This window comes from Polistes canadensis, unplaced genomic scaffold (assembly GCF_001313835.1).
Source record: "Polistes canadensis isolate GaletaPanama2010 unplaced genomic scaffold, ASM131383v1 scaffold_13, whole genome shotgun sequence".
NCBI lineage: Eukaryota > Metazoa > Arthropoda > Insecta > Hymenoptera > Vespidae > Polistes > Polistes canadensis.
This window is the reverse complement of record NW_014569560.1, coordinates 846151-872211: the sequence shown is the minus strand read 5'-3', so window position 1 is coordinate 872211 and position 26061 is coordinate 846151. Positions and strand designations below refer to the sequence as shown.

The 26061-nt window shown below is 31.0% G+C and overlaps 1 protein-coding gene across 1 annotated transcript in view; it reads left to right on the top strand.

The window, feature by feature from the left end:
- Positions 1-7728: 7728 nt before the first annotated feature.
- Positions 7729-26061, top strand: part of LOC106793357 — a 122015-nt gene continuing 103682 nt past the window's right edge. Inside the window, exon 1 of the mRNA XM_014760227.1 lies at positions 7729-8256. The gene's annotated coding sequence lies outside the window, so the exon portion shown is untranslated. The remainder of the gene's footprint in view (positions 8257-26061) is intronic.

The window sequence follows — 26061 nt, the reverse complement described above, 5'->3', positions numbered from 1 at the left end:
TATATATATATATATATATATATATATATATATAAATTATAATATAAGTTAAAAGAAAAGAAAAAAATATATTCTTAGATCTATCTCGTTTATGATAACAGATTCGAAGTTTGAAGAGTAAGAAAAAATGAATTCTTCGAGATGGAAAGGGTGATTTTAACTGCGAGAGTACATTGTCACTGTCCATTCGTATGAACAGGATATGTACGAAGGACGACGTCAAGTAGTATCGACGTGGGAATGCTTGAAACGATACTAACTCCTTGACGTTGACAAGCGAGCAACATCGTCGATCAGTGACCATTAAATCGTTGTTTTAGGTAAGTCGTTTAAGGCTAGCCACCGGTTATCGCAGAACACTCTAGGTACAACGACATGAGCAGCAATAGTGGATGAAGTCTCTCTCATGCTTTATCTTTCTCTTTCTCTCGCTTTCTCGCATCTTTCGCACCTGCGGGCCATGACAAGTTCTTTTCTTATTATGGGAACCCGTACAAGTCGTGGAACGACGAAGAAATCGATCCACTGTCGCTTTTTGCACAATTATGCGCACTACTATACTGAGTTAGACTCTTTTTATTTCTTTCATCTTGTATCTCTGGCAACGATATCTCCTCTCTGACCATTTTATCAAACAAGATACGATACGACGAGTTACGCATCGTCAAACGAAATCGTCATTCGGCACGTGATCGATTAAGTTAGAAAAATCTATCTATCGATCACCTCCTCTTTTATATATAGGATTATTTATTAACCTTTTAAACGTGAACGACCAGTATACTCATAGTCATGGTGTGTGTGTGTGTGTGTATATGTGACAAATGTTATTATATCACATTTATTATTCAATAGTATAATATATTTTTATGACGAAAATTCTGCGAAAGATATTTGTAAATTTTAAATACTTTGTGAATTGTTTTGAAAAACAATGATGTCGAAATATTAAACGAAAGATAATTTTTCAATTGAATTAGACTCTGGTATATTTCGAGTGTGCTTAAGGGTTAACGAATAAACCGATACACCTATAAACGGATTTAAGAATGAAAGGAATGTATTGTAAATGTTGCGTATTTGGGTCAAGGAAAATGGCGTCGCGCAATTGATACCACAGTTTAATGGTATGATTAATGAACACGCGATGATGCATGAGATATTATTTAGAATGAAGATTCAATGATCGAGATGTGATAATAATCAAACGTCGATGACGTTTCCTCAATGTATGTTAATAATTGTAAAAGTAACGAGAGACCATTAAGAAAGTTCAAATACGAGGTGATCATGACGAAGATTAACAACGTTAGATCTATTCAATTTAAATAAAGTCAAAATGTCGAAAGGAAGCGTCACGAATACATTGAAAGATGTACTGTCATTCGAAATAAATACATTTTTAATTTATACATACCATAGATGTAATATAAATATCTTCCACCATTTTGATAATTTTGTAAAACATTTTAAATCCAGTTTTATTATATCGCATATTGACAACAATTATATAATCTAAAAATTATAGTATTATTTACAATGGTATATAATTAAATAAATAATATTAAAAATGCCGAACGAATGAAAATAGAAATTTTTCGGATCTTAACAAAATATCTCAATATACATGTATAAATTATTCTATGAAAATATATTTATATAATACTACATTTATATACTTATGTATTCGAATTTATATACATGAGTGTGTAAATACTTCGATGATATCTATCAGAAAAAAAGCAAAGCTTTTATGTCAAAGGTCCAAAGAGCGTAGTACCCTGGTCGAACCAAAAGGGTTGGTTGACTGGCAGCGATCGAAGATGTTTCTATATTAGGTGATATTGGCATGGGAAAGAAAGGGAAAGAGAGAAAGAGAGAAAGATATATTAAATGTACGTCGTAGCGTGTTAGGTATCATGGCGGTACACTCACTTCCGGAGCCGTGACTTCTATCGAAGCCTGTAATTAGTAATTACCGGTGAAGCGGCAACGCCAACAATACGGTATGATGTGCGTCTAGCTTAGAAGAAGGATGGAAAATTATTGATTGGACGTCGATGAACCCTATGCTAGTTTTGTCATTAACGGTCTTGGGATAATCGAAGTGTCCTATTAAAATCTTGTAACCTGTCATCGATGGGGGTGGGGGGTGGGTGGGTGGTAGTCGGATACTTTGTTAAATAGTTCTTTATTATTTATCCGATAAATACGCGATAGTTCGTTAAATCATATAATTATATATATATATATATATATATATTTATAAATTTTGTTGGTTCTCTAGGACAAATAATAAATTATTGAATTTGGATTTGCAAACACATAAATAATATTATACGCGTTTCTCTCCTTGGAAAATTATAGAACGGCCGTCATACTCGGAGGATGAGAGAAGGACGGCGACGGCGGTCGTCTCGAAGGTTTCTCCCGCTGACCGGATCGCCGGTTGTTCGGTTTTACAAGCAGAAAATAATACGGTATGCAAATAAAGGTTGCTAACCCGGCTGTGGTAGCCAAGCTGCTTCGACGTGTGTGCACACATTACGTTGCTGATCCTTTACGATATCTTCGTCGTTTCGACGAGTTGCCCTTCTTCTATCTTTGTTCGTATTCTCGCGTGTACACGCACACACGGAGAAAAAAAGAAATAAATAAATAAAGTAAGAGAGAAAGAGAGAAAGAAAGAAAGAAAGATGAGAATCAAGACGTGTGTGACGAAATGCTATTGCCTTTTCAACACGACGACACATTCTACGTTATCGACGGATAGTTGTTACCTAGTAGTAGTAATAGTAGTAGTAGTGTAGTAGTAGTAGTAGTAGTAGTAGTAGTAGTAGTAGTAGTAGTAGTAGTCGTCTATCATTCCTCGAACACCGATCTTACGCTAAGGGGTTGTTATCCAACTTGTTCGATCTATTTTATAAAAGGAACAGGAATAAATGTCCTGTAGTAGACGTTTAAGAAACTTACTGCGCTTTTAAACTTTTGTCTGTTATTTTACTCGTGCGTGACCACTTCCGTTTCTTGACCTTGAGACGTTTCCTCCGGAATCATTACGTCGCGAAATTACGCGACTTTGGTATTACTTTGACTTTTGTTGGATCACACGATATTAAATCGCGATTTCTTTCGTTGTTTTTTTTTGTTTTTATTTTTTTAATCGGTTCCACATATAAGAAAGATAAAATAATAGGTCGATCAAGTTTTGAAAAAGAAAAAAAGAAAAAAAACATTCTATAATGGAAACAAATTTGTGTACTATAGAAATTGTATAGTGAAAGAGAAAGAGTTAGAGGGGGAAGAAAAAGGTATAGGAGTTAGCATTAGTCGAGATGATAAGTTCTATTGTCGCGTACGGCCTTGTTGGTTGCGCGCATATTTAACAGACAACACACCAGAGTTACCTTTAAGTGCAAGCCATTGCTGCTCGCGCGAGCAGCAACAGAGTGCTGTTAATATATCCCAGAGAACGAGGTACATGACAAACAGGTTTCTATCTGGTGTTGTAGTCTGTCAAGAAGCCATTGAAGCGATCGGTGCCAAGTTGCTGTGGCAGGTGATTACGCGGGGGTCAAAGAATTCGCCGTAGATAAGCTGATTCGCGAAATCAAGGAAATCGTGCTTATGCATGGATGCACACCAATGGGAAAAGAGATGTATCTCATACTATATATATATAAATGTTATCATCGTTGAAGATGAATCGGGCTTGACGACTTTTCCATCGTCGACGGGTTCGAGTTTAAATAAACCATCTTTGCCAATGATAAACCAGTCGCACCACTTAGAATTTTGCCGAACGTTAAGATTTTCTCGTGTGACTGGTTTAAACTAAGGATTAGCTACGATAACGGTACCGAATGCGCAAGAGTATTGAACAGCAATAACTTCTTCGGATCTGTTTATTCTCGGACACCCTTTTATATACCTGTGTATTTAAATATATACGTATATAACTCGTGTAGGCGTACACTTTCGATGAATTCACGAGAACAACCGGATGAAAATATCATTGCCGTTGCGTATTAAGTTATAACTATTTTTTTTTTTCGATCGAATTAAGTAAACGATATGAAAATTAATTTTGGAATAGTTATACAAAAATAAAAAATAACAAAAATATTAAAGAGTATTTATAATCGATCGAAACGAATGAATGACTTCCTTTCGATTTTGTTTTACAAAATGTAAAATGACGACGCAAATATAATATTTTCTATGTAACAAATAGGTACGTGCGCACAGAGATGTGAAAATTCTTTTTAAATTAAGCTGAAATGAAAACATTTTTATCGTTGTTTAAATTCGAACAAGTGATATGTGAATCTTACGGGATAGTCGTAGGTAAATCTTGAAATAATTTAATTACGTTGCTTGAGAAAAGAAAATAATCGTACAACTCTTTCGCGTCGGTGCAAATGCAAGATCGTAATACGCATGAGTTTTGTTTTCTTTTTTCCTTATCTTTCTTTCTCTCTCTCTCTCTCTCTCTCTCTTTCTTTCTCTTTCTTCTTCTTTTCTCTTTTCCTTCGGTTACATGCGTGAGGATCGCCCGTAAATCTCATCAGATGTTGAGGCTGTTAAACGATCGTGTCGCATCCGCACTTTACATGACGCAAATACCTAAATACTTTCACCCTTTTAACGTTAAATATAAAATTCCAATTGTATTATCGTGAATTATGAACAGTATTAATTCAACTTGGTTCGCGTAAAATATCGTAAAGGATATATCGGTAGGATATGAGATTATTGGGAGGTTCGTTCTAGGTAACACCATGCTTACATACCGTTCGATTCATGTGTATAACGTAAGTACTTACCTACGTACCTTTCCTATGGAGAACGTTTGTACGAAGGCACGAAAATTGTTGAAGAAAATTACGCCGGACTGCTGACCCTCCTCCTGGTTCTTCGGTTGAGGTTAGGTCGTGTCACGGAGAAGCCCGTAAGTCCACGCCCCCATAACGATCGAAATTCATTTCCATAATTATCTCACGAACGCGGACTCACGGCTCGTTCGTTTCTTCCTTCGTTCGTTTCTTCCTTCGTTCGTTCCTTCGTTCGTTCGAATTGAACGTCGATCATAAGAGAACGCGCTTGGCCTCAATTCTTCTTTACGAGAACACGACTTTTTTGTTTATTGTTATTCGTACGTCTTTGACAAATTATTATTTTTCTATTTTTTTCCCTCCCCCTTAATATTTTCGTGAAAAAATTGTTCGTTGATTTATGAGAAATCCTTCATTTGATATTACGCACGAATAAGTAGTAGTTGCTGAATTTTTTTAGAAAATTATAAAATATTATTCATTTGTCATGGATATTTTTACGTATATTCAAATAAGAGTTTAAAAACAATCATAATTACTCGTAAATATTAAATCGGTTTAATATACCATACAGATTTCAAAGTGAGAAGATTATATTGTGTATTATACAAGAATGATGTAAATAGATCATCAAGAATGAAATTGTTAATTATGCAACTTTTTGTATTCGCGACATTCCTTCCTTTTGCTTTCTCATTCCTTCGTGTGTATATATACGTAGATAAGTAATAAGTATTTATATTTAGCCCTAAGAGTACAACTAAACTTTTCATCTTTCGTGCGAACGATTAATACTTTATAACGCATTTGCATATTTCCCATCCCCCCGTTTGATCATAAAGCAGACCTTGGTCGCTTATACGTAAATATATACGGTGATACCTGTTCTTTCTTGTTAACCGTTATTTCTAAAAATACACTACCTCCTCAATATCTTCCTCGTATGATTTATGATATTAGATTGAAATAAGTTTACTCGTAGTATATTTGTTTATACGAAACTTTAAACCTTTATTTTCTATTCAATCCAATTAACAATTTTTTATCATTTCATTTTAGAAAATTTCATCCCAAGAGTATATACATGCGAAGTTACCTATTTATATCACCAAGGGGTTGGTTAATCACGTGACAACATAAACTTGTATGGTTGTCGATGACGCCTATGAGATCGCGTGTGTTATCTTTGAATACATTTTTTCGTCATTTCGAGGAACAGTAAGAGCAACACGCTAACATATTTCATTAAATATTCGCGCATTATAATGTCGGACATTTTTATTGATATATGTAAAACATGAAATTATAGTATATCATAGTGATATAGGTACATTGAAACTAATGAATACCTAAGCAAACATTACACTTTATTTTTTCATCAACGATTATCAATTTTTCTTTTATTTTACCAATTTTTAAGATCACAAACTTCACCACTTACAACTTATATCGTTTTCCTACATTCTATTACATACTAGAATATTGTACTTAACGTCGGGATTGCTTGTAATTCCGTATAATTTTGTTATACTACTTGACTGTTACGTTATGTCACGTATTCACGAATTCTTTTCGTTATTATCAAATCCGTGCATTAATTTGCATTAATAATTCTTACGATTTGGTTTGTGAATAATAACAGTATCGATAACGAATATATATACGATAATTTTTAAATTATTTTCTTATCGTTATAATATCTATCCACTTGTCGTTTCCGACAAGTATTATCGTAAATCACGGTGCATTATTTATTACGATTCTTAAGTATACTTGCAACAGTTTATACAATTAATTAGAAGATCCGGCTTTCCTGTAACATTGATATGCATGAGAGAGACGAGAGAGGGGGTGGGATGTGGGGGGAGGAGGAGAATTCCAGTAGCAGGTTAGTACAAAAAAAAAAACAATGTTAAGAAGAAATAACTAATCGATGTTGTAAGAAATCACGTCTCGTTTCGAACATTTTTTAATAGTGCTGTAATATTCTTGAATATACTTGTAATATATGAATTACAAAATCAACTTATAAGCGACAAATGGGGATTTGAACGCGTATCTTTGTAACAAAGGCTAAGTTGTAATGAAAGAAAAATAATAATTTTGTTTTTTATGTTAAATATTTATATTAATACGATATTGCTATTGGGATTAATATAAATATTTGTTCATTTTCTCGAAGATCACGACAATTAATATAACTACACTTTGTAACTTGACTACTGTCAATGCATAAATCAATGTCGCTTACTGGTAATACATGAATATAAATATATTTGAAAATCTATTAATGTATTATTCTATATATTACGTATATATTATTATATTATTTCATTAAACATTATTCATAATTATAAATTTAACTGACAATGTGAGTGTGTGTATGTGCGTGTGAATATAAATAAAATTCGCAAAAAAATATATTTCATATTCTAACAGAGAGAAATTAAATAGAGGAGAACAGATCTTTTTCTTGATATTGCCGTAAGGACAGCAGAGTCCTTAGAGATCTCACCATGGTGAAGTCAAAATTGCGTGGGCGTACCTATACCCTTCGGACGCGTCGGCACATATTGGATGCATACACGCATAGGGATATTTCGCATACGTTCGCATTTATCTCGATGTAGTCTCTTTTAACGTATATAAATACTTACACACTTACACACACGTATATTCTTATGGTATACACGAGATACGTACTACACGAGTTAGTCCAAAGAGACTCGGAGCAGCAAATAGTAGTGTGGTGGTGGTAGAGAGCAGCAAGCATTTTCGTGTAGGTTCACGCAGCCGAAGTTAACCGAGCACCAGCCGGAGATAGTCGAAGTGTTCAGAGCCGGTTGTCGCGGGCTTGCCAGATACGCGCTCGCTCAGTATCGCGTCAGCTTCGAGTGGTATTGGTCAGTGATCTGAACGTCAGAGCAGGGCCGGCGTCGTCGCGGCTATTTTTTTTTCCCCCTTCGCTTCGTCGTTCGACTTTTTCTCTCTCTCTCTCTCTCTTTATTTATTTTCTTATTGTTATTTTCCCCTTTTTTAAAAATTTTTTTTTCTCCTTCGCGAAAAATCACATCGCTCATAAAAAACCTCGTCGAGTTTTTACTCTTTTGTCATCGTAAATAATTTCTTTTTTTTTTTTTTTTTTTACATTTTTAATATAATTATTTCCTAAAAAAATCTTAACGTTCCTGTTTAGTCGTTTCGGTTACTCGTTGGAAATGTAATAATCGAATATACGTATATGTATGCGTATATGAAGGGACAAAAAATAAAGGGATACATATTAGGTGCATATATATATATATATACAATAATATAGTGTGCTACACAGTGGAGTTAACAGTGAAGATAGGAAACAATCGCTTTTTCTTCCGAGATTTTTAGTACAAATCTAAGCGGAGCAACGGAACGACCAGTGTTGGTATGTTATTTTTTTTTGTTGAAATATTCTCATTTTATATATATATGTTTATTAATTTTTATAATTTATCTATATATTTTAAAAATATTACAAATATTAACAAAAATATATATGTATGTTTGTATATTTACAATTCTTTTTTTATTTTCTTTTTAGTTTCTTTTATTTCTTTTTTTTTTTTTTAAATATAAGTTTCATAAAATGGTATCCAATAACATTGTTGCACAAAAGCTTACCTCAAGCTACGACCGCCATGATAGTTGCGTTATTCACGATATCACGAAGAGTAGAGATGTTGATTGGTGAGGTAAATACATATTTTCGAAACTCGCGCGCTTATTCTCGATCGTTTAATTATTTTTTTCTATTTTAATTTTCGTAAGCGATTAACAGTGCATTGGCCTCGTGTTATGTATGTGTATATATATATGATTCTCTTTCGAAGAAGCTTATTTTCTCGTAGAAAAAGTGCTCTATCATCGTATTACTACAAAGTAGGTAAGGGTTTATAGTTATTTTGAAGACAGATATCAAAGACAACGTTTATAATCTAGAAAAACACGTTAAACGACTTACGTACGCATGCTTAAGAAAATATTTTCTAAAAATATGTATAAAATAAACCTTATTCTTTGTCATTTGTATTTCTTTAGTCTTATTGTTAGACAAACATTATTACGAAACAAGGAATTAGAGAATTTTCCTCGAATCATCTTTATGATCGTTGTTACGGAGTTTTGACGAAGGTAGTGGTTGGAAAAAAAATGGCGTCCGAGGAGGGCACACTCTCAAGAAAGGGGGGACCATCGAGAAGATCGTAAAAAGAGGAGAAGCCCGGTTGTGTCCAGTTTCTTTTTTGCGTTCTTCTTATTTTTATCTCACCGTTAGTAAGCAGTTATCGATAGGTCCGATTAACAAATAACAATTTTACCTACTAGTTTTTATAAATTCCCTATATATATATATATACTATTTATTATATAAGTAACATTTAGATGGAAACAAATTTCGATTAATAATTCATTTTAATAAGAATTATTTCAAAAGAAATTATTTCTTATAACATAAATGAATTTTTTATTGAAATATTGTTCTATGCATATTGGTATCAATTAGAGACATATATTATAGATGTTAAAGTAACATCGGTTACATAGAGTAATAGATATAGTACATTAATCTGAAACAACATTTTGGTCTCTTAAAATACGCGGAATCGTGTTTCGTTTACTGTCTCCTCGTCGAGGTTAAAATCGAATGTGTGTCACGTTCACCGCGGCGTCGATTAGTAATCGGAGCGCGCTCGCGCCAATTACGTTCGAAAAAGTCAATGTTACGGAGAAAGGTTTCGGTGCTGATTGCGTAATAGCCGATTCAGCATGTGCTTTACACCGTTTAAACACGAACGACATTGTGTATAAGTTGTATGCGTGTGTATGTGTATGTATGTATGTGCGTGTTCTCCATTGCATCGCACTGTTCTGTACTTTGCTGCACCGTTTTGTTCTACCCGGTTCTATTCTGTTTCTATTCTGTTCTATTCTGTTCTGCTTTGCTTTGCTTTGCTCTATTTGGATTTACTTGGCTTTGGAGAAAGTGACCCGTACAAACACACACACATATATATATATATATATATATATATACGTACGTAAACGCGTATATGCAGATTCATAAATCGTGCACGTGCTTTCTTGAACAAAGCGTTTAAACTGGCTTCTGATGGAAACTGGCAAGTAGTAATTTGAAAAAAATAAAAAAAAAACAAGAAAAAAAATGTTAACATAAAAGAGAATGTATATATGTTTATGATAAATAGTTTCCTGTTTTAAATTTATATTTTTCAATTTTTTTTTTTTTGGGGGAGGAGAAAAAATACTGATGCATCACGTGTTTCTTAGTATTTATTAATATAATACTTGATATTATTAACCATCGTGTATGATAAATGTACTTAAACTATCTCCTTGATGATAATCAATAGGTTACTTTAAAAAAGTAACAAGTAAATATATTTTTCTTCTCTCTTTCTCTCTATATATATATATATATATTGTTTTTGTCTTTTGGAAAAGTACAGATTGATTATCACTTTCCTAGTATTTAAGTGTAAAATCGAATCTATTCAAAAACAACGTGTTTAAAATATTTCAAAAAATGTTTAAGTTGTTTTCCTTTGCAAGATAATTTATCACAATTCGCTGTAATATATTTTTTTTCTTTTCGAATAAAAAGACACACGTGTCAAATAAATATAGAACGAATAGTACTCGAAAACGTTGTTGCGTATTATTGTGTAAAATGTTACTTATCGAAATCTTTTTTTTTCTTTTTTATCTACACGTAGTTTATTTTTATATTTTCAAGGATGACTAACCTCGGAATCGTTTAATTATCAATGGACATTAAAAAAGCTAGTGTATTATCGACAACGATCGGAATAGCTTATTAAAATAATATAATACAATAAAAAAGAAAAAAGAAACCTTTTTCTTTCTCCCACTCTCTCTCTCTCTCTCTCTCTTTTCTTCTTCATTACTTTATCTTCATAAAAACGTTAAATAATGTGGTCGAAGGTTGGACAGGTATTTCAATAAGCTGTCCGATATTGAACTATCGTCTCGATCGAACGTTCATGTCGTCCGTAAATCACTCGAATTATTTAGCTACAAAATTAAATAGTTCTTACACATAGACAGTAGAGAGAAAGAGAGAGAGAGAGAGAGAGAGAAAAGTTTATATAGATTGATGCACACATACATACACGGACACACATATACATACGTATACAAGGAGGGGAGGGGGGGAAACGTGCACAAAGTGTGCGATCGTGCATGGTAATAGACCGAGAGTCTCATCAGTGGCAAAAGGGTTCGAGACGATGAGAGTGAGTGAGTAAGAGAGAGATAGAGAGAGAAAGAGAGAGAAAGAGATAGAAAGCTAACTTTTTATACTAACGTAGCTAGGATAATATACGATATATACGGTGTAACGAGCTATGTAATGGGTAATAGTTCGTAATGATATAATGCTTGCATTCCTCACGGTCTCTGTCTGGTATAACAAACATTGTTAAGAGAAGAAAATACGTTGTGTGAGTTCTCTGACCGGGTTTTACGTTGGAATCATCAAATCGAAGAAAAAGTAAAGGAAGTTGAGGTCTACTTGGTCGCACTTGTTTGCCATGTCGAATGATAAAGAATTTCTGATAAACGTGGAAAAACGGGGATATGTAAACGTATAAGTAAATTTGTATATAGGTATATATATATATATGTATATGTATATGCACGTGCGAACATGCTTATGTCCGACCGAATTACGCTTAGATCAACTAACCGAAGATAAAAGGGGAAACGTTTATTCGTGCTGAGAACTTATATACGTATATAGCTTTAAACGAGATAAGATTAAAACCTAACGTATTACGTTTTATTCGACGACTAATTAGAACTCCTGATACACCCCTTGTTTTCCACTTCTTCGGAGATAAGACGTATCGAAAATAGTACGTCGAATGAGAGTTTCTGAAGCTTTATTACGAACAGACATGAAGATACTCGAATATATCTTTTTTCGAGAATAAGAATTATCGGTGATATATATTCGGATTATTATTATCAAGTACTTTTTTTCTTATTTTTTGTGTATGTGTGTGTGTGTGTGTGTATCTATTTTAAGATATTATTATACGATGCGCTATTAGGTTTTGATTAGAAGTTATTGGGTTGACTAATAAGAAATGTTAAAATTTGTCGTTTTATTTCGCGTATTAAAAATAAATTAATATTAGTTATTATTATTAAAGAGAAATGTGTTTATATATATTTTTTAATGCTATTATAAATAGTATTGTTTTAATAATTCTGATATTACCTATTTATTAATTAACCCGAATAATTTTTAGAAATAAACATTTAATTTAAAAGGGCAAAATTCTTGATAAGAATTCGAGTTGATAAACTAAAAAAAAAAAGAAAAATTCAATAGTTTTAACGAAACGTTATAGTATACGTACGAACGATATATATATATATATATCGAAAAAAGATATCGAGGTAAGATCCGAAATCTCGTAGAATTTTGTCGTACGACATCTTTACGAAAAAATAATGAAAAAATGTCGTAAGAGATAGATAAAAATTCCTCATTAATGTTTCTACTGACGAATAATTTTACGAATTATGTCAGGAGGTCGGTTTAACCCAAACGAGTTTCTACTCTTCTTCTCTTAGTTCGATTCATCGAACTGTGACTAGCAATTCCAACAGTTACCGACTTTCTACGCTAGAGTAAGCGCCTCGATCGAAAATACGGTTAACAAACACAACAACGTCACCCCTTTCCCCCTCCCGCCACCCTAATAGGGTGTAATAGAGTCTACTAGGTTTTCCTGGAATACGTGGAAACGAATTTTTGTTTCTTTTTTTCTTTTTTCTTCTTTTTGTACATTCACCTAACATGATTAATCGAAATTTCACGATAATTCCCTCGAAATATTACTAATAGTGATTGAATATTAATTTTATATAAAATAATTTATTATAATCGAGATACACGCAAGATTCATATCTAACAATAAATAAATTTCATTAATTTAATCTTTTTTTCTTCATTTTCATGTGAAACTTTGATTGGCCATTTTTAAGACATCGAAAGAACGTGGTCTACCGTACAATCCCTTACACCCCACCCTCACCCCTCCTGCTAATATATCTCCGTTAGCTTGACTTATATTCTTTGGATAATCTGATTACGAGTCAAGATACGATAGACAAAAAAATTAATAAATAAAGAGAAAGAGAAAGAGAGAGAGAGAGAGAGAGAGAGAGAGAGAGATAGAAAAATTCTGCCGGTAAAACCAGATAATAAATTAGAATAAATCCAAACGATCTTATTAAAATAACGATTCGCTCTTCCCGTCTCCTCTAATCGCGTGAGGGCGCGCGCGCGCATACGCGTATGCTCTCTCTCTCTCTCTCTTTCTCTTACTCTTTCTCTTTCTCTCTCTCACTCTCATGAAGGAGCAGTCTCATCGACTTTCGATCGGCGAAGAAACCGGAAGATCGAGTCTCTTCTTCGCTTCGATGCCCTCCCCCACCCCCTCCTCCCATTCCCCACCCTCCACCCTTCACCCTTCTCTTCTCTTCTCTTCTCTTCTCTTCTCTTCTTTTCTCTCTCTTTCTTGCTTTCTTTCTTTCTTTCTATATCGATCGATCTAACAAGAAGAAACTCATACTTCTCGACTTTCTATCGAGCACTTTACAATAATTACGATTACAATAATTACGATAACTGTGGCGCCTAGTCGAGCACCAATCGGCGCTACTTTTACCGATTTCAAACCCCCCCTACCATTGTAACCTGTCTTCCGTTTGAAAATGTTTTTGTCGTTATTATAATCTAAAATATATATTTGAATTCATTAATTATCATTTATTTATTATTTATTTATGGGAAATGTGTGTGTGTGTGTGTTTGATTCTCGTGTTTTTTCTTTTCATTTAATTGTCAAACGTGGGTGTAGGGGGGAGTAGTATTTTATTCGTTAAATTTGTACCCCTTTTTATTTTATTGTTTCATTTGTTTTTTTTTATGTACGTATATTATCGAAAGATGTTAAACGTTGTTGATAGAATATGTAACTGTTTTTATAGTTAAATTTTATTTATTGTTTTTTATTTTTATTATATTTTTAAACTTATCATATCGAGTATTTTTGTATCTTGAAAATACAAATATGAATTGTTCATTTCGAATGAATTTGTTTTCTTTATGATGTATCACGTATACGTACGTGAGCACACACGTCAAAAGTGTTAGACGTTTTGAAATCATTCTATTTGACGCTTTTCAAGAAATTCTATTCCTGTGCACAATGCACGAATAAAATGTAGATTTGGTATTTGATAGTTTTTCATTGTAAGAAGATTCAACGAGAGTGCTCGAGGGGGTTCTTCTTTTTCTTCAGTAAAAAATTTCTCGAATAATTATTATTCGAGTCATCTTTTTTCTTTTTTTTTTTTTTCTCGTTTCTTTGTAAAAAAAAAAAAAGTCACGAGAAAACAAGTGTGCGACAAGTTCTTTTCAAGTACGATGAAAAGAGTCCAAAGACTTTCTTTCGTTGCAACGAACACAATGGTAGCAGCGTTAAAGCGAGGAACCTTCTTTTCTCTTACTCTCTTTGCCCTCGTTTCATTTTTTTTTTTTTCATGTTGAGATCGTTTCAGAAAAATTCTAGTCGTTTCGTTTGACATACTGTACATACTTATTATATACATATACATATGTATGTTCTATACAAATTTATATAGCCCTCGTACATCGACCTTTTCTTACATGTATATATATATGTATATGTATATGTAATATATAAATACTTATGTACTGTATAAGACAAGAATTTCTCAAAGGTTTCTTCGTACCACCGTAGACTTATCGCTCTAAGGCAATTCTTTTCTACTCTTGAGTCTACTTATACCCTACAATTATTTTACTGATTAATATTTTCCAATGAACAAAATCTTTTATCGTTAGAATAATAATTGCGAATACGTATGCTATTACGTATACAAGTTGTTCTAATAATTATCAATAATTATATGACTTGTGTATTTTATTTAAAATATTCTAAAGATCATTCCTTATTTTGATATATTTTAAAGATTTGCGTTTTCTTCAAAATTGAAATATTATTATAATAATTATATTGTGAAATATTGTAATATCGAATTACTAGTGTATAATGTATAATAATAATTAATCATAATGTGTTAAAGAAAAATAAGAAATGTTTTGGCCTTCGAAAAAAAAATCATTTGTGCATTAACATTTTTATATCAAAATTAAATTAGTACAACGTTCAAATTAAAACAAACTTATATATTAAATAATATAATAAAAAAGAAAAACATATTGAGAGGTAGGATCTTTTCAAGAAGTATTATAAATTATATTATATTATATTTTTATTATATTTTTTTATATTTATATTATATTATTTTATATTTTATTAGATATAATTCTGATGATATTATAATGAATTTAATCATGCTGCTAGGATAGTATAAATATACCGTGTGATTTCGAAAGTAATCTTCGATTTTATGCTACTTAGTTGATCGTCTAGGTTGGAAAACGGTATTGCGTACCAATTTCGTTGTTAAGGCCCTAGGAAAGAAGTCTGATGGGTTGACCTAGTCGTCGTCATTTACTTCGTCTCTTCAACGATACAGTCCACAATCCGGTTTGCTCTCGGAAAGGTGTAACCTTCCGTTTCTAAGAAGTAGAAGGAACCAATTTACTATGGGATGGCAAGAAGGAGCCAACAGTCCAACCATCATTCTATCAGAGATCATCTTACCTTGGTCTGCTAACATCCCTCTTGGGTATAATTCGTTAATTATGAGAGAGAGAGAGAGAGAGAGAGAGAGAGAGAGAGAGAGGGAGAAAAAGATTGAGGGGAAAAAAGAAAAAGAAATCAAATGAGATGTGGATTTCGTGTAGGGATATATCACGTGGGTGGTAATTCGTTTTAAAAATTCATCCTCGTATTCTTCGAAGTAGAAAATAAGAAAAAAAAAAACAATTAAAACGAATAAAAGGGACCAAAAGGTCCGGTCTTTCGATGAAAACGATTCTCGTATACGAATATACTTTTTTATTTTATTTTATTTTTTATTTATGTTTTTTTTTATTCTTCTTCTTCGTTTTTTTTTTTTGCAACAAAACTATTCAGGTAGAATACAATGAAACGAGATTCTCCCCGTTAACTGAGAATGAAAGTTATCATATAAACTATTCGTTTTTTCAGATGATAAACTATAAAATAGCATTTGTGTCGGATATATAATAGGCTCGAACGATATATTATTATGGTTTATGTTAATTCTCTAATATTACGTATGTTAAATATTACACCAGTATATAATTCTTATTTATTTTATATTTAATTAGGTTGTTTGTATATGCGATATTTTAGACACTTTTTTTTTTTCAAATGATATTTCTTCTATTCAAAAACGGAATTAAAAGGAGTATCATCATAATTTCTTGCGAATAATTATAGTTAATCGTAACTAATGCGTATGAATGTTTACACGTAGATATACGTCGTTACGTATAAACTCTTGTAAACGATTTGAGGATAAATTGACAATTCATAAATTTCAATTATCATCTATTAGTTACCTTTGATAATTTTTTTTCTTTTTCTATTAATATGAAAGATAGAATGTTGGATTAAGTAAAATATAAATTAATCGTTAATCATTGTACACTGTGTCATTTAATTTTTGATGCAAATCTTAAGTCAATTTATTTAGCTGTTTAGATACACATACGCGTATATTTAAATGTTGATACGAAAGAATAATATTCGAAAATTTATCAAAATATTTTGAACAATTTTGAAGATAACCATCTGTTTCATTATTTGCCATCGTATATATATAAAAAAAAAAAAATAGCAATATTTTATAATAATCTTCAAAATTAATTAAAAATAATCGATATTACACGTGTCAAATATTATAATTAATTTACGATTTATTTATCTCTCTTACATTTTTTCTTTTTTCCTAATTATCAATATTTCAGATCGTTCATTACAATTTACTTTTCAATGATATTATTATAAATAAATCGGTTAAATATTCGAGATCGAAATTTACGAAAGTATTAATAATTATGATATATTAGGTAACAAAAAATATAATAATTATATAACTACGCGTTATTACATTTTATTACATACGATTCGCGATCTATCTTTGTAGGTTGTTTAGTTGCATAATCGTTTCGAGTTTAACCAGTGAAAGAGAAGTCCGAAAGTGTTACACGCGTCACATGCGTTTTATGCGTAATTCGCGTATTGCATTCAAACACATCACACGTGTGTGTATCTATGCGTGTACGTGTGTGATCAGGATTATTATTCAAAGGTTCAAGTTTATTTAACGAAACGATTTCAATATTCTTCTTTTTCCATTTTCTGTATTTTTTCTTTTTATTTTTATTACACGAATTTTCCACGCACGAACACATTTTACACAATTTATACAATTTTAAACGATATGTAGAAGAGAGTGAGAAGAAAAATAGATGGGGGTGGGGTTTATAAAATCTAATGTTTAATATTTACAAACAAATAATTATATATTATGATAGATAATTAGATTGAAAAAAAGAATTCGAATAAATTCTACGTTGTACAGTTATCGTTTGATAATTTGATTCATTTTCTTATTCTCATTCTCGTTTTATCTTATTTGAATTTTTTGACAGATTATGAAATATTTAGCGGCATATGGTTAATGGTACTCGATCGTTATAATAGTTCTTCCTTTAAGTTCATTTAACTCTGCCAGTTGCTTACTGAAACCGACTTTTAAATCGCTGTCACTCTTTTGCTAAGCTTTTAATGCCGGTAACTGCAGATGAATTGCTCCAGATGACTGGACCAGATATCGCTCGATCACGCATAACTGTGTTGTGTTAGCTATAACCACCACCACTACTACTACTACTATTACTACTATTATTATTATTACTATTACCATTACAACTACTACTACTACTACTACTACTACTACTAGTACTATTATTATTATTCATTACTGGTATCGAACTTATGTATACAAGGCGAGTTACCTTGAGATACAGTTATCTGCATTGTACACTTTCAATAGAACGCGTAGTATATAGAAATGATCAAAAAATTATTATACTATCTATTGAGTCAATTTTTTTTATTTCTTATTTCTTTTTTTTTTTTTAAGATCTACGACCATTCGCTATATTGTAATCGCAAGTTCGAGAAGAATCATTCTTCTCTTTTATGCGTACTTTATTACTATTTTCTTTTTATTTTCGAAGATGAATTATTTCTAGATGTTATAATATAAATAAATGTATCTTACGTTGTTAACCGGTTTTTATTATGAAATATAGTTACGCGTAATCGATATATAATTATGTATATACATTTTTTGTAATTTTAATGTTCGTCAAATATTTGCAATCTCGAAATATTATGTTCGCGACGAAATATTATTTAATATTTTTTCTTTTACATTATTATCGACATTTTTATATATTTATAAATACTCTTATAATCATTTATTTTCATTCTATTCGTATAATATTATATTAGTCTAATCAATTAACATTATTAAAACCTAGATCAATATATAACGCAAATTAATTGATTCATTTAATTTTGTTAACATCAATTTTTTCTAGTTTACAATTAGATTCATATTCGAGTAATATTATGAATTGATTTGATTTTTTAATTCTAATCGATCATTTTTTTTTAAATGATATTATTAGATCAAAATTCTTCGATTCTGAATTTCTTAAAATCATCTTTGTAAAAGCATGATTATATTTTGTTATTATCTCACTTAAATTCATTGTTAAAACATTTGCAATTTTTTAAAGTTCATAATTTTTATAATTTCATGCTAATAAATATCAACGTTCTATCTTTTACTTGTCGAAAAATGTTAACTGCATTCTGTTGTTCGAAGGAACAACCGTAGAGAAAGATAAAAAGAGAATGAAAGATATTGTTAGAAGAGAGAGAAAGAGAGAGAGAGAGGAAAAAGAGAGAGGGATAGATACCGTTGCACCTACGTTGTATGTTTCTCATTCCCCGTTGTTCAACGCAAACGATATCCTGTGTTGTCTCCGGGAACGAGATCGAAGTGTTACAATGGTCGTCGTACTAGGTCGAACGAGAAAATTCAACTCAAACTTACACCATGGATCGTTCATTTTTAAAAAGAATTCTTATAATTACCTTCAAATACAATGTTTCATACATTAAATACATTATTCATTGATAATAATTTGCTTTACTAAAAAATTAGCGCAATATTTATTTATTTTTGATCACAAAACAAGATACACAAATTATCGATTATTAAATGAATAGTTATGATAATAATTATTATTATACAATTATATTTTAGAATATATATATATATTATATTAAAATAAATCATTAATTATGAAAAACAAATAATGATAATGGTATACCGTTGTTTTGATATGATATAAATGTATAATTTTGTAAAAGAAATGTGATTATTATTTTTATTATTACTATGTTATAATGTTGAAAATGTGAAATTAACAAGAAGTAGTATTATCGTATGTAGTCCATGTATATAACCAAGAAACCACCGTGTAATTATTTCGCACGGATTGAACGTGTCACTGTGAAGAAGGAAGATCACTTTCTTACCTCATCGCATTAATGATCACGAGCTTGGTTTAAAAGTTGGACGCGTGCCTTAGTTCGAGCTAACAAAAAAAGAAAAAAAAACAAACAAAAAGAAGAAAAAAAAGATAAAAAAGATTAAGTATTAAGTATTTTCTTTCTTTATCTTCTTCTTCTTCTATCATTTTTTTTAATTTCTTCTTTTTTTTACAATCGTTCCTAATGATCCTTAAAAAGAAGAATCAAGATACACGTAATTGTATTTTTAATTTTAATTTTTTGTTCGTTCTTCTCTTATCGAAAAAAATTATCTAAATATTTTTCTATCATTTTTATTATATATTATTATTATTATTATTATTATTATAATAAATGTGAAATAATAATGAGGTAGAAAGAAAATGATATTTTCGAATGAAAATTTGAGATGCAGTTGTTGTTGATTTTTTTTTTGGGAAGGGGCATCTTGATTACCATTCAACAATTTCTTTTTTTCGTGTGTATTGTAATTGTTAACGAATGTGAAAAAGAGAGAGAAAAAAAAGAGATAGAGAGAGAGAAAAAAAAGAGATAGAGAGAGAGAGAGAATGATTATACTTTCTGGTGCGTTAACGTGGATCGTTAGAAAGATTTGCGAGTTGAGTGTAAACGATCTCGCTCACGCTATTCCACGAATATATCAACGTACACACATATACATATATATGTATATGTATATATGTGTAGGTATTTGTTAATGCATGTACATCGCATTATCGTTTCTCTCAAAGTCGTTCGGGTTTAACTCGGATAAAAGAAAGAATAAGAAAAATACCACCACCACCATCACAACCACCTTTTCCCCCCACGCACAAACGTTTACAAGAGTCCCATAAGATTTTCATTCGCATTAGGTTCATGATCGTTAAGCCTCACATTCTCCACTTTAAATGGAATTTTCGTTCTTTCTTATTTATCCTATTTCCTATTTGTTCTTTTTTCTTTCTTGTATGAAATAAATTAGAAATAAAAAATTAAAAATCTATTAGATAATTATTATTTTTCAACGATAAACGAATTCAATTAGATTAAACGATTATATCCGATCTATACATGTTTTACATCGAATAATCCACACATAAATTAAAAATATTAATTAAATATAGAGAGCAAACAAAAATATACACACAAAATACAAAATAAATAATAATTATTTCTTACGTTAGGAATTTCTTTGTTTTCAATCAACGAGGTATAACAAAAACGAAAAAATTAAATGTTTCTCTGTTAGAAACCTTTCGAATCTTTCTCAAAGCGGATGTCATTTTAATTTGACTTCTAAGAATGAAATGAACAACTTACGAATTATTTCCTTCTACCGTTCTTCCATGAATCCTCGAAAGAGAGTTGCGTGGGTTAACCGAGCTCAACCAACGTGGCTGCAGTTATCCGTGAATCTTGGGGAAAAAGATAAAACGATAATCGCGATTGCGTCTCGAGACTCGGCACGTGCGTCTAAACGATATCCAGCACCAAAAGGAAAAAGATGGAAGATACTTTTCCTATCTCTATCTTTCTCTCTCTCTCTCTCTCTCTCTCTCTCTCTCTCTCTCTCTTTCTCTCTTTTTATTTTTCTCATCCTTGCTTTCTTTCTCTTATAATACATGAATGAATGAAACTCGACGGAAGTAGGTTACTATTACAACATGCATTGCATTTATATATATATATATATATATGTGTATGTGTGTGTGTTTGAACTGTATACTACTTTATTTAATAATTTACTCCGTATCGATTTATTGCAACCTGTCCCAAAAAGTCATTTTAAAAAGAATAAAATGAATCATTAGATTTTTAATTATATTACAATTAAAATATTTTGTATGTTATCATATATTAGTATACAATATTATTATTGTAGTATTTCTAATTTATCAATGAAATAAATTTACTCTTGAGACATACACCGTATATACGTGTAAATGGTATAATTATTATAATTTGATATATTTCGATTATTTATATTAAAAAACAAATGAATGAATAAAATCAAATTTGTGTGATTATAACAATTATTATTTCGTGGTATTATACCGGAAAATGTATATATGTATTCTTAAGCGTGTAATTACATTTTGTATATTTAACTACAGCACGTATTTACACGTACGCGATATGTCGGATAGTTTAGCAAGGAGGCCCCTTATTATTATTCTTTTAGATTCTAACTTACTATACTTACTATGGAGAAAGTAATTAGAGAAGCGGGGAGAAAGAGATACGGGTGTCGTTTCCGCTCTGCTAAATTCAAGGTTACCTATTGTAGGTACATTGCCCGATCCTTGATCCCCTTCTTTATTTCTAGATCAGTGTTTCCCAACGTGAAACGCATAGATTCTCACGCATGAACAATTTAAATATTTAGAACAATTCTTGACATCGTATGACTCGCCAATGTTTTTCGTACAAAATTCACATATTCGTTTCGTAATAAAGAGATAATTGTTATATTCATTAATAATATAATTCAATATTAAAAACAATGTGATCTATATATGGTCTTTTTTTTGTTTTTTTAAATACGTAATGTTCAATTTATTCTAAATATGATTGATTTATTATATATATTAGGGAAAATTTATATCTTCGTTGTCTTTTTTTAGATGGTATGTAATTTTGAAAAGATTGAGAAACACTGTTCTAGATTTACTCTTTAAAATTTTTCTTTTTTTTTTTTTTTTAACTTTTTCTTCTATTTTTATCTCGTTAATGAGATAATTAATGATTATAAGAAATAATAGATAGGCATTACGTACTTATTATCTGTAATAATTTTTAATTCAATTACAAATGAATGTACACAAAACGATATATATATATATATAACATATTTAAAACTATTTATAATTTATACTACGGGATAATAGATTGTGAGAACACAATAATATCTCTTGTTTGTATTTAAAGATATAAAGATAGAAAATCGATAGACGAAAACAAATGCGAAATTATTATAGAATTAATTGGTTCAATTTTTCATTTGAAAAACAAGTTGAACTTTTTGAAGTTATACTTCTTTTGGCGCGTTTTGGAAAGTGAATTTAGATGCGACCGAAAAAATGGACACCATGAAGTTGTCCATATTTACGATGCGTGGGCAAAGCGATTTCAAATTTACGACATGAAGTAATTCGTAAATAAATAAATTAGATTATACATATTAATTAAAACCTTTATCAATGGTATTTAATATCTTCATTTTATTTTATCATATTTTTTCGACAAATGTAGAGTATTATATTGGTACGCGAGATAATTGAAGTTATTGAGGTTATGTTCGTTTTGGTACGCTAAAGAAGTATAACTTCTTACGTGCATACATAATTACACACACCAGTTTTTTTTTTTTTCTATCGAATATTTCTTATTACTGATATACTTCTTCTTATTCCCTTTTCCTTCAAATTTCATTCATGCTAATTTAAAGAAGATAGATAAAAGTATACACACACACATATATATATATATATACATATACACCTATCATCCAGTGAGTTTCTCCCAAGCTATTTATTTAAATCAGTCAGTGAACCGCTTACGTAAATAAAGTATGTATTTACATACACATACATGAGAGAGAGAGAGAGAGAGACACGTATATACGATCTGGTGTCTGGACAAATATGGCATTCCAAAAATCAATGATCTATTTCTCTTACGGTTAATACGATCGACAATACCAGATGGTGTTCCATTAATTCATCGGACAATGCAGGTAGGAAAGGGATAGGAGAGTCCTGGTTGTTGTTGGTGTTTGCTGTTGCAGTTGGTGTTGCAGTTGCTGTTGCTGTTGCTGTCTCCTTAAAGATCTGCTTTGGGAGTAACCGCGTGTAGAGGAATTTAACGGGTGCGTAGGCGACAGTGAAAGCAGCAACAGCAACGGCAGCAGCAGCAGCAATGGCGTTACTTAATACCCATATCACGGCTCGTAAACAACAAAGGCCGCGTGTTCAACTGGATCTCAGCTCGACTTCTCTTGTCGTCCCGATCTTGGCACTCGCATAGTTCGACTCCTCGATAGTTATCTCCACTTAGAGTACTCTGTTTCATGAAGAATATATCGAAACTCTTCGATACGTTTCAAGATCGAACAATCCGATCTTGAATCCTGATCTCTTTCTCTATCTATTGTGTTTTACAGAGACCAAATTTCACCTAACTTATGTATATAGTAGATATTATACGTACTTGTATTGCTATTTGCATTTATTGTCTCTAGGTGTTTTGTTTTTTTTCTCTCTCCATTGTCATTGCACTTATTTTTTCTCACGTTTGAATCGTTTATCGATAAGAATGATATTGATTTCAATTGGGTTGCATTTAGTTTTTCTATTTGTTGGAAGTTACTTCAATCATTTAGTATCCTGTAATACTAAAATAGCATAGGAGACACGTTTTCTTACAAGAATTCTTATATATTCTAATTGTTAATATTTCGATAAATATTATTTCAAATTTCATTAATTTACTCGTTATTTCATGAGATCAATTTATTGTAAATACTTTTAAGCAATCATCAAATATTCATTTTCAAAAAGATCGAATCAATTGTTTTAATACAACGGTCCGCCATTTTCCATCCGCCATGTTTCTTTCCGCCATATTGGTTTCCCCCGAAATAATAGAAGATTCGTAATAAGCGAGCACCGAAAAATCCTCAAAAATACTACTTTAAAAAAAAAAAAATGAAAGAAATTAAAACTACACGTTATTATGCATCATTTTGCGTTTTCGGTATTTAGGTGCATTGTGCGTTGCATCGGTAGGCGCGACCTTCACCGTACCTACCAGTCCTCGTTCATTAATAAAAAGAATCTGCCATAGACACGCATTTCTCCATGGATCTCGTCCTGTGGCGCCGTGTAAATCGAAGGACTCGTGTGCGCACTTACCCGGCCCGAGGGGACAACTTTCAAGGTTGAGACGAGCGATCATTGTCGTAGAGAGTGGGATCTTCTCTAACCACCCTCTTTTACTTAGAAGAGAAAGAGAGAGAGAGAGAGAGAGAGAGAGAGAGAGAGAGAGAGAGAGAGAGAAAGAGACAAAGATAGAGAGCATCCTGTTCGCTTATAAAAAGTGTTTGGATCATGCTCGACGATTTATCGGCCATTTTATAACTCATTCCTATTTTCCTACTCGTTATTATTTGTTTTCTCTTTATTTCCATTAAACAATATATATATTATATTATTTTTTTGTTTAATTTTTTCAAATTAACGACGAAAGATATTATTTATTTAAGCGAATTTTAAAATTAAATGTATTTTATTTAATTATTAAATACGATCTGTGTGTGTTTAATTTTAATGAATGATTAATAAATAGTATAAATCTTTTGTGAGATAAGATATTCATTATTTTATTATTTATATATATATAACTGTAATATTCTCTTGATTTTAATGAATTAATTATTTTTTTATTAATTCAACGATTATTGTAACATTCGGAAAATGTGAACGATGCAATTCAGTGGACATAAATAAAACTATTTATATATAAAAACGTTTGAAGACATATGTTGACGTATAACAAATTCTTCGCACTCCTCTCTCACTCTCTCTCTCTCTCTCTCTCTCTCTCTCTCTCTCTCTCTTTCTCTCTTTCTGTGATTGTCTTTCAAGGTGCCATTGAAAAGTAGAAAATGTCAAGGTCGTCAATAACGTTCCGGTATATATGATAATAAAGTCTACTTCGTTCCCGGAATTCTTTATCGATTATCATTTTTCAAATAAATCGAAATTTTTCAATGTACAAGAAAAAGATACAAAATAACTAAATATATATTTTATCTTATTATTTTACGTTTTCTTTTTGTAAATATTCTTTCAATTTGTTATATATCAAATGTAATATAAAAAGTTAAGTTGATGATAAATAAAAGATACGATTAAATTTCGATTATTAATTAAAAAAAAAAAAAAGAACTAATATAATATTGTGTTATAAAAATGTATCTATAAATAGAAACAGTTTAATTTACATATAACAATACTTGTATGTAAAAATAGAACATCCTTTTTTTTGTCTTTTCATTTCTTCATCGCAAAGTTTAATATCCAGAACGAGGTAGAAAGTGGTAAATCAGTAAAAATATCAATAAGATAAGAATATAGGTATATATACAGGTATATATAAGATTCTTCCGTAAAAAGCTAATATTATCGTACACACACACACACACACTTATGTAACATATCCGTCTAATTCATCTGTCTGTTTTACTAGTTTCAAAACACGTGGGTGTTTCCTTCCATACGCCTTCGACACCTTTGGTTATATGTATAACGGCATGTAACTATGTAACTACTGCTTTACAAGGTTAGGGGAATTCGATCTACAGAAAGTGAGAGAAAGAAACAGAAAGAAAGAAAAAGACAGAAATAGATAGAGAGAGAGAGAGAGAAAGATAGAGAAGTTTACTTCAAGAATTAATCACTCAGGCTGTTAGTTTGTCGTTACATTATACTTTCTAGATTGCGTGTATTATATACTATATATAGTATTCTCTTTATATAGATACATACATGAACTCA